This window comes from Mustela nigripes, chromosome 3, assembly GCF_022355385.1.
Source record: "Mustela nigripes isolate SB6536 chromosome 3, MUSNIG.SB6536, whole genome shotgun sequence".
In the NCBI taxonomy this organism is placed as follows: Eukaryota; Metazoa; Chordata; class Mammalia; order Carnivora; family Mustelidae; genus Mustela; species Mustela nigripes.
Window position 1 is genome coordinate 17,932,354 of NC_081559.1, and position 10,843 is coordinate 17,943,196.

A 10,843-nucleotide genomic window follows, 5' to 3' on the forward strand; every position below is an offset into this window, starting at 1 on the left:
GGAACAGTATGTAGATACAGGATGCAATTGCTATTTTTAAAAAAGTGGAAATAGATATGTTTTTGCTTGTGTTTAATAAAATATCTCTGATAGGATACACAGGAAACTGGTTGCCTCTAGGGAGGGATATTTGGTAGCCAGGGATAGCTTTTTTTTGTTGTTGTTCTTTTTGAAATTTAAACCAAGTGAATATATAATTGTGTTTAAAAAGAAGATAATGTTAAATTGAAAAAAATAGAGGAAGTGAAGATTACAACTGATTTCTTTCCAGAGCTTGGGTGTGAAGGAAAGAAAAGAGCAGAAGCCAGAACTGGGTGCAGGGTTAAGGAGTGATGTTTTATTTTTTGTAGCAGAGTCATGGCTATTCCATGACTTGTGTAAGACTGTGACAAGATTTTGGAAACGGCACTCTAAATTATGGCTTCTTGGAATATTGAATATTTTAGGCTAAAAATGTTTGAGAAAACAGTAGAAACAGGAAGGTTGCTCTGACCTCCCCCCACACTGGTCTGCCCTGCTAGAGGTCATAAGATCCCATATGAAAGGTGCCCTTTCTATATCTGGAGGGAGGGAACATCCTTATCTGCAAAAACAGAGACTAGAATATTCTGCCAAGAAGAATCCTAACAAACAGGTCTTAGTAATTCTCCCCAGTTTATTGTACTTTCTTCAAACTCTCTGACCTATCATAGTTCTACATGACTGCCTACTCTTCAACCCAAGCATAAAAATACTCAGATCCAACTGTTTCCTCAGGTCCTCATTCCTTATGAAGGCTCCATGTCACATAAAACTTGTATGCAAGAAATTGGGATGGTTTTCTTTTGTTAACCTTTCTTTTTGTCAGTTTCATATTCAGATTGAGCCAGGGACCCCAATAGGGTCAAGGAAAACTGGCTCATTCTCTACAGCAATTATATTGACCCATGACATCCTTCTCCCACCCAGGCATTTATTGACACCCACTGATTTACGAGAAACTTAGGGTCCTCCTGAGAAATCTTGAGCTGTATCCACCATGGGGATTCAGATGTATATCGTACGTCCCCCAAATGGTGTTTGATTGGAGAAGTGAGAGCAGAGACTAGAATATTTGATAGGACTAACGTCAAGAGAACTCTAAGAAGCTATGTTCTGAGTTTGTCATTCACAAAGAAAATAGTGTGCAAGGAGTTGTACAAAGTTGCGCAAAGCTTCAGGTCTATTAGGGACATGCTTGCCATTAGGCTTCTTAAAAAACATTAGGGCAGAGGTTTGGGAGCCATAACCTTCTCTTCTGTCTGCACACACAGTTGTGCAGGCACCATGCAATGTACTGCTGCTAGTGTCCACATTGAAAACATTGGCAGGCAGAATGGTCAGCAGGACTCTGCACCCCAGCATGGAACCCTAGCTCAGCAGAGGTGAGGCCAGCAATTAGACATATTGCAGATTCAGCTGGAATCTTCAGAGGCTGCTGAGCTGGAGACAAGAGTGCCAATAGCTCTCCAGCAGTGGATGATAGAACCTCAACACAGGGGCAGGGAGAGGGCTAGGAGAGGTAGGTCTCTGACAAGACAGCAGCCACAAACACAGCTTTCTCATGAATATATGTAAGATCTCCCTTCCTTTTGGGGATCTCACACATACTGGAGACAGAGGTAGGTGGAGGTTGCGGTTAGACTACTTGGCAAGGTGCAGGAAAACATTTGTAAACTACTTTCTTTTTTTAATCTGGTGCAATTTGAGTTCAATCTGGAAGCTGATGAAACCTGAGAGCATTTGGGTTACATAATATTTTTTATTTATAATTTACTTTTTGTATAATAGAGACTTGTATATGTTCATTAGCTGTGCTTGAGTAATTAAGAGGAAGAGCTTGAACATAAAAGAATATAAGTGAGGGAGGAAATAAAGCAATTTGTCAAGGTCCCTGGTCCTAGAATTGGGGCTAATGGTGGAGAGATAGGATGCAAAAAAAGACACCTTTTCTACAGATTCAAAAGGGGAAGTGAGGAGGAGCCGTTGTGGAAATAGATTTTTAAACATGGATTGGATTTCCTCAATGTAGTCAAGAGCTGTCTCATCTGCTGAGAGATGAGTAAGAGAGATGAGTGGACTGGGGGTCTTGAGGAGAGCCATGAAGGTTTATCTACTCCTTTTGGGGAATTATGGTTGACTAGACAACTATAAAATAAGTGGTGAGTGGTGCCAAGGGCCCCACTGGAGTTGAAGACCATGAATTTTAAGTGAGATAGCTTTCCTGATCCCATAAGTCTCTAGGTTAGGTACATTCCTGTGGGCTTCCACAGGTGCTGACTTTCCATATGATAATTACTTATCCCACTACTGTGTAGTTGTTGAGCTTCCCCCCTCAAGAAGGAGGAGAAGCTCTCTTATTCACTGTTTTATTCTTTTCTGAGTCTAGTATAATTTCTTCTACTGTTTTTAGTGCATAGCAGATGCTCAACAAATACTGGCTGAATAAACATCAACAATATGGCAGTTGTGAGATTTCTCCCGTCACTCTCAGATGCCAGGGTAGAGAAGCAAAAGAGGTGGATGGTGTAAATGGTCCAGAGTGATTAGAAGATTTTCAGGTGGGTGTAGCAGGGGTTGAAGGAGCTGGCAAGAGCCTTGTTGACACATGCTCCATAAGGATTGGGTTGGACAGGATTTGAGAGGTGGTGCATGCCAAGGCCAGGGAAAGGTCTGAGGCAAGACCATGGGAGTGGTATGTTCATGGGAATCATTAGAGCTGGAGCAGGGCTGGGATGTGACCTTGGCAGGTCCAGACGTGCTCCTGGCCTTAACATTCTGCTTCTCCGTGCATTCCTCCCAACCTAGTAGGAACCTCCCACGACCAAGGATAAGGAGGAGGAAAAAGTTTAAACAACAAATAGTTCCTACTTGAAAAACAGATTTGTGAGTGGGAAATGAAAACAGACATTGGAACTTGATTTTTAAATGACAATCTTGACATTAAATTCTTACAGAGAACTTTTCTTTCAAGTAGTTGACATGAGATTTGCAAAATCATGTCATTATATTTGAAACTCTCCTAGCCTTGGGTCAGTATTATTATATTGGCTTTGAAAGCAGGGACCATACCTGAGTCATCCTTGTAGTCCTTGGGCCTAGCATATGGGGATGTTGTCCAGTATTGACCTAAAGTCTATCCCCGGGTCTTGCACCCAATTACTGTATTAATAATTATAATCTATTTCCACTGATATCCCAATCAGTTAAATTTACATGACTGTTTTTTGAGCTATCCAAGAGTTTCCTCTCTAGCTTACAGATATTCTGTTTAAGCAATACAAGTCAGAGCAACAAGATAAGCTTTGTACAGATTTCAGAACTGTATGAGTGAGGAACCCTCACAGGTTCTCAAAGACTGCATTAAGAATAAATGTCTCCTGGATAAGAAATGTCACATCACTCTAACAAATAGGTTCTGGACATCCTCTCTTGGAAAACCCTCAACAAAGGGAAAATATGTACTCTTCCCAGTCTCAAGAAGTTTACAGTCAGGTGGAGAATGGTGAGAATGACACAAATAACTCTAATGGGAGCAGAATTGTGAAGGAGACAGAAGGAAGAAAAAAGGCCGTGGAAATTAACAAAGAGAAACAGCACTCTGCGTACATAAAGGGCCTTCATTAATTGTACTATTATAAACAAACAACTTTTATACGTTGCATATTACTAATATATTTTATATTGATGAATAATAAAATTGTAATAAAATTATGGTATTAAATTACAAAAAGAAAAGTTAGTTCATAGAATGCCATAGCAATTCCAAGGAATATAACTAATACATTATACGAAATTAATACTTGAAGATCAAGAAGCAATACAGCAGTTGAGAAAGGAGTTATTAAATGATAAAGGATGTCACAATTGAATATTAATGTGGAGGAAAATAATTTAAATCCATGCCTCATCACTAAAATTTCATTAAGTTCCAAATGAGTTAGTGGGTTAAATTGTATCACAAGCAGAAGAAAATAAAAGAGTCTATTTCTCCCACCTATGAAGAAGAGATATGTGTCTGTTAAGTTATAAATTTTGTATCATTTAACAGAATAAATCTAGGAAATATGACACCTTTCTCTTAGAATGGGAAAATGATAAGACCAACATATAATACAAACTTACTATTAAAAGTAAAGAAATTTTACATATATATATATATATATATATATATATATATATATCTCCAAAATGTAGCACCTTAAAATGATAACCATTTATTTAGTGCCTGAGTCCATGGGTTGGTAACTTGGACTGACTCTCCGCTGCTCCTGCTGGTCTCTGCTGGCTTATTCAGGCATCTGGGGTCAGTTAGGTGGTCTGGCCACTAAGGGTTGGCTAGCTGTCGGCTGACATGATGGGGCACCTGCTCTCATCATCTAAAAGTCTCATCAAGGTTTGTTCATGTGTGGCAGATGGGTTCCAAGTGCAGCCAGAGGGTAAATCCCAATGTACAAGTGCCTTACGTGTCTCTGCCTACATCACATTTGTTATTGTTCAATGAGCTAAAACAATCACAAGGTCGGTCCCAGAGTCCATGTGGGAGGCCACTGCCAAAATGTGTGAAATCAGCAAAGGGGCATATCTGTGGCCGTTTTGTCATCTACCCTACATCATAATTGGCAAAGGAGTCTTGCAGCTGTACCAGAGAGAACAGCAGATCATGGTATGGAAACTTTATAACAGTACTAGTGATTAAAGAAATGCACATTAATGTTGGCTTCTAGCTTTTTTTTTTTTTTTTTTTTTTTGTAGAGCTGGAGACTGAGGCCCAAAGCTTTGTTAAGGTGGTGCAGAAGATGACTTCCCAGCCTGCTAACCAAGCAAGGTCTTTGATGCCAAGTCCAGCAATAAAGGGTAAACCTGGGTTCCAACTCAGCTCCAGCATTTTCTAGTGGTATCACTTGTATAATATCACTAAGCCTCAGTTTCATTTCTATAAAATTGGAAAATAATACCTATTACATAGGTTATGAGGCTCAAATGAAATCATGTCATAATACTCTGCAAGTGTCCTGGTACCTGCTCAGTACCTGCCTCCTCCTTCCCTTTTCTATGATGTGATCTTATAAAACCAGCAACAAAGGAAAGTAAAACAAGAAAAATTCAAAGGAAATACATGAGCAAAATAAGTAGATAAGCCATAGGGGCTAAGAAGAAACCAGTAACCCTTTATACAGTTATTAATTCATTAATTATTGAGTGCCCTTTCTGGGCTTGGCCCCATGCTAGACAATGGAAATATGTCCCCTGCCCTTATTTGTAATAAACAAATCATTACATCAGTAAGTATGAAATTGTGGCCTTAATTAGTGCTAGAAAGGACTCTTGATTAGTGCTAATAGAACACCATATAATAGGAAGAGATAACCCAGTCAGGAGTGGGAGCTGGGCAGGGAAGATGTTCCTGAGAAAAGAATGGGATGGAGTATGAAAGGGATGGGGAAGGTTATCTAAACTAGGGTAGGGCCATCAGAGGGGTCAAACCGCATGGCCCGAGGAAATGACACGTAATCGTTTTACTCCTTAAAGCAATGTGAAGTCAGGGAAAGATATAGAGAAATTTGGGATTTGAAAAGCTTCTTCTGGAATCAGAGTAGAGAACAGATCAAGGAGAGAATGAGAGGCTGTAGGCAGGTGAATTAGGAAACTATAGACGGAGTCTTGTAATTTCTAATTTAGTTCAATTTTCCATAAAGCATTGCAAACCTATTCATTCTACTTTGATAAGTCCTAAGGAAATATACCCCAAATACTTGTACATTCATCAAAAATGATCAGTGACTAACATTAGACTAATAATGTCTAATGAATAAAGTTAACTAAACGGTTTAGGCACCCAAGTCAGTGTTAAAATCCATATATATTTTTAACGACTAACAGGTCATAATTTTTTTTGTCATTATCAATTTAAAAAATTACTTTTCTTTCCTAGCTTGGCCAGCTTGATGATAACAACTTTCTAAGAAATATTGCAAGTTTGAACTCCTTATTCATAGTAAAATTTGTACAGACATCTCAAAAGTCTGGGTTACTCCAGATAAAGTTTGGGTTTGGGCTTTACCTTGGCTGCAGTAATATGAAGACACCATGAGCTGAATTAATCTCACACAAATTCCTCATTAAGTGAAGTTTTTCTTCCTGATCTTCAACTAACCTTTCTAACTGCCCCCAAAAGGAATAGACCATAAAAATATGGAGCATTGTCAGGAAAAGTTGTGAAAAGCTATGTAATGGACCACAAAGATTATGGGGCATCTACAATGGTAAAACTAGACACTGTCTAGAGCACTATTTGTGATTACTGGTTTTTCATTGTTTTTGTTTTTACTGTTTTTCATTGTTTCATTGTTTATGATTCTGTTCATCATAAAAAGTAAGTAACAATCCAAATGATTCTTGTTTGTAGAAATACCATTGAATAGTGGTCAGTGAAAAGAAGTGACAAATTTTGCATCTTTCGTAAATTTATTTCAGCATTCCTGCTGCTAATTTATATTTGTCAGACTTTTCCTTTGAATAGGTTCTAACTTCTTATTGACTCTCTCATTAATTCATGCAGTAAATAAAATCTTTGACGTGCATTCATTTTAAATGAAACTCTTGATTTTACATTTTTAAAAAAATTATCCTTTTTCAGTGTCTAGTTTAGAGTGTCCTCAGCATTAAGCTGGGGGCCTGTGAGACTCGCAATTTGACACACATGAAATAGTAGCAAACTACCATGAACGGAGCGGGGCAAGTAAGTTGATTTTATAATGGAGACTTCAGGTTGCCAATGGATTTGAGAAAAGAAGGAGATTAGGTCTTGCGCTCACCAAAAAAAGATTTGAGAGAAAAGGTATGATTTCAGGGCTAGGACTTCAGAAAGCCCAGAAGAGATAGAAGATAGAACCTCCTATGATAAGACAGGGAGGAAATCAAGTATGATCAGTTCAGAGAGATTTGCTCTTTGGCAAGGGCCTGGGTATAAGAAATGCCAAGATTAAGCATCCCACTCTTGATTTTGGCTCAGGTTGTCACTGGGGCTGTGAGATCCAGCCCTGTGGCAGGATCTGTGCCTGGTTTGATTCTCTCTCTCCTTCTGCTCTTCCCCACCTGCTCCCACTTTCTGTCTGTCTTTCAAAAAACAAAAAACAATCAAGGCTAAATTTTATTCGGCATCTACTATGTACAAGGCAATTGGTGCCAGAGATTCTCAAGCCTGACTACCCATTAGAATCACCCGTGGGAATGTAAAAATGCTGCTTCCCTGGGCCCCATTATCAGAAATCCGAATGTAATTGCTCTGGAAAGGGAAGTGCCAGGGGAAATCCTCCAGGTGATTCTAAAATGAAACCAAGTTAATGAACTACTGTGCTATGCAATTTACAAGGGTCCTTTGATTTAATTTTAACTGCTCTAGTGACCCCTCAAGAGAGGTATTTTCATCCTGGTTTTCTAGAGGGGGGAATGAAGGCTCAGAGAGACTTGGTGATCTGCCTCAAGGGGCTGCTAAGAGAATGAGGGAAATCTTGATTACTAGTGGTTGGTTTGTGGAGAACACTCCAGGTGGAGAGAAAAGCAAGAACAGTAGTGACATAACATTCCTCTAGGGTATTAAGGAAATGTTAACAGAAGCAAATAGGTCCCACAATAAACAAATGAATACAGAGGGAACAAAATGGGACTCATTTGGGGAGTCTTACTAAAACAGAGAGTCTGGGATGGAGATTCTGCCTTTCTGATGATGCTGGTGATGTTGGTCCCAGTGTGCATTCTGATTCTTTTTTAAAAGATTTATATATTTATTTTAGAGAGAGAGTGCACAAATGTACAAGTGGGGGAAGGGGCAGAGATAGATAGTCTTCAAGCAGACTACCCACTGAGCTTGGTACTGCATGCAGGGCTCAATCTCATGACCCTGAGATCATGACTTGAGCTGAAACCAAGAGTCTGACGCTCAACAGACTAAGCCACCCAAATGCCCCCACATTCTGCTTTTTTTTTTTCTTTTAAGATTTTAATTATTTATTTGAAAGAGAGAGAGAAATCACAAGTGGGCAGACAGGCAGGCAGAGAGAGAGGGGGAAGCAGGCTCCCTGCTGAGCAGAGAGCCTGATGCAGGCCTCGATCCCAGGACCCTGGGACCATGACCTGAGCTGAAGGCAGAGGCTTAACCCACTGAGCCACCCAGGTGCCCCCCCCCCCCACATTCTGCTTTTTAATTGTAGGTTTTAGATAACATGGTCAATGCAGATTGACTCAGTTTCTTTTTCTGTAATTGGGGTCAATGGTTGATCCTACTGATGTAGATTTTGGGGTTCAGGGCAAATGATCAAGAAAGACATCTCCAGTCCAAAAAGTGGTTTTATTAAAGCATGGGAACAGGGTCCACGAGCAGAAAAAAGCTGCACTGGGGTTGTGATAGGTGTCTGATTATATACTTTCAAGTTAGGAGGGGTTAGGGACAGCAGAAGCCTACATGGAATCTAGAAACAAGATTTCCAGGTCGCTGAAGGGACTAGCTATTGTTAGGAAAAAGTCATTTATTACTGTTTAGTAATAACTCAGTCATGAGACTCTAAATGTTTATCAGTGGGCCATATTTCTTGGTGGGAGAGATAGAGATAAAGAATTTTCCAAAGGAATTTTTATATGTATAAAGTAGACTCACAGGATCCCAGGGAATGGGATAATGTTATGCTAAGATTGCCTTTTGCCTGTAACAATGTCAACACTGAGGCAACTGAGTTCCTAGAGGAAGGTCACTCTAACTGTTTCAAGGACTTGTGGATGGGCTTAAGCAGTAAGGAAATGTAATTTTTCCTTTGCCTCTGTTTCCCACATCACTACTACATGAAGGTTGTTTATGCATTAAAGCACAGTATCTGGGATGTAGTAATCACTCTATAAACTTTAGTGATAACTGTAATTTGCTTTAACTTTTATAAGACTTCCCATCAGAACAATATGGCATCTTTCTGGGGGTTAAGGAAATGCTAATAGAAACAAACAGCACTTCCTCAAATCAGGGAGATCATATGATAGTTGTCTTTCTCCACTTGACTTATTTCGCTAAGCATGATATGCTCTAGTTCCATCCACGTTGTCGCAAATGGCAAGATTTCATTTCTTTTGATGGCTGCATAGTATTCCATTGTGTATATATACCACATCTTCTTGATCCATTCATCTGTTGATGGACATCTAGGTTCTTTCCATAGTTTGGCTATTGTGGACATTGCTGCTATAAACATTCGGGTGCACATGCCCCTTCGGATCACTACGTTTGTATCTTTAGGGTAAATACCCAGTAGTGCAATTGCTGGGTCATAGGGCAGTTCTATTTTCAACATTTTGAGGAACCTCCATGTTGTTTTCCAGAGTGGTTGCACCAGCTTGCATTCCCACCAACAGTGTAGGAGGGTTCCCCTTTCTCCACATCCTCACCAGCACCTGTCATTTCCTGACTTGTTAATTTTAGCCATTCTGACTGGTGTGAGGTGATACCTCATTGTGGTTTTGATTTGTATTTCCCTGATGCCGAGTGATATGGAGCACTTTTTCATGTGTCTGTTGGCCATCTGGATATCTTCTTTGCAGAAATGTCTGTTCATGTCCTCTGCCCATTTCTTGATTGGATTATTTGTTCTTTGGGTGTTGAGTTTGCTAAGTTCTTTATAGATTTTGGACACTAGTCCTTTATCTGATATGTTGTTTGCAAATATCTTCTCCCATTTCTGTCAGTTGTCTTTTGGTTTTGTTAACTGTTTCCTTTGCTGTGCAAAAGCTTTGGATCTTGATAAAATCCCAATCGTTCATTTTTTGCCCTTGCTTCCCTTGCCTTTTGCGTTGTTCCTAGGAAGATGTTGCTGCGGCTGAGGTCGAAGAGGTTGCTGCCTGTGTTCTCCTCAAGGATTTTGATGGATTCCTTTCTCACATTAAGGTCATTCATCCATTTAGTCTATTTTCGTGTGTGGTGTAAGGAAATGGTCCAATTTCATTTTTCTGCATGTGGCTGTCCAATTTTCCCAACACCATTTATTGAAGAGGCTGTCTTTTTTCCATTGGACATTCTTTCCTGCTTTGTCAAAGATTAGTTGACCATAGAGTTGAGAGTCTATCTCTGGGCCCTCTATTCTGTTCCATTGATCTATGTGTCTGTTTTTGTGCCAGTACCATGCTGTCTTTTTTTTTTTGGTTCTTTCTTTATTTATTTTTTAATTAATTAATTTATTTTCAGAAAAACAGTATTCATTATTTTTTCACCACACCCAGTGCTCCATGCAATCCGTGCCCTCTATAATACCCACCACCTGGTACCCCAACCTCCCACCCCCCCTTGCCACTTCAAACCCCTCAGATTGTTTTTCAGAGTCCATAGTCTCTCATGATTCACCTCCACTTCCAATTTACCCCAACTCCCTTCTCCTCTAACACCCCTTGTCCTCCATGATATTTGTTATGCTCCACAAATAAGTGAAACCATATGATAGTTGACTCTCTCTGCTTGACTTATTTCTTGATGATGACAGCTTTGTAATAGTGCGTGAAGTCCGGAACTGTGATGCCACCAACTTTGGCTTTCTTTTTCAATATTCCTTTGGCTATTCGAGGTCTTTTCTGGTTCCATATAAATTTTAGGATTATTTGTTCCATTTCTTTGAAAAAGATGGATGGTACTTTGATAGGAATTGCATTAAATGTGTAGATTGCTTTAGGTAGCATAGACATCTTCACAATATTTATTCTTCCAATCCAGGAGCATGGAACATTTTTTCATTTCTTTGTGTCTTCCTCAATTTCTTTCATGAGTACTTTATAGTTTTCTGAGTATAGATTC

The 10,843-nt window shown here is 39.5% G+C and overlaps 1 long non-coding RNA gene across 1 annotated transcript in view; it reads left to right on the forward strand.

The window, feature by feature from the left end:
• Positions 1 to 10,843, forward strand: part of LOC132012847 (uncharacterized) — a 30,566-nt gene that overhangs the window by 11,974 nt on the left and 7,749 nt on the right. The window contains exon 2 of the long non-coding RNA XR_009402778.1: positions 4,774 to 4,875. This is a non-coding gene — a long non-coding RNA (uncharacterized LOC132012847). The remainder of the gene's footprint in view (positions 1 to 4,773; positions 4,876 to 10,843) is intronic.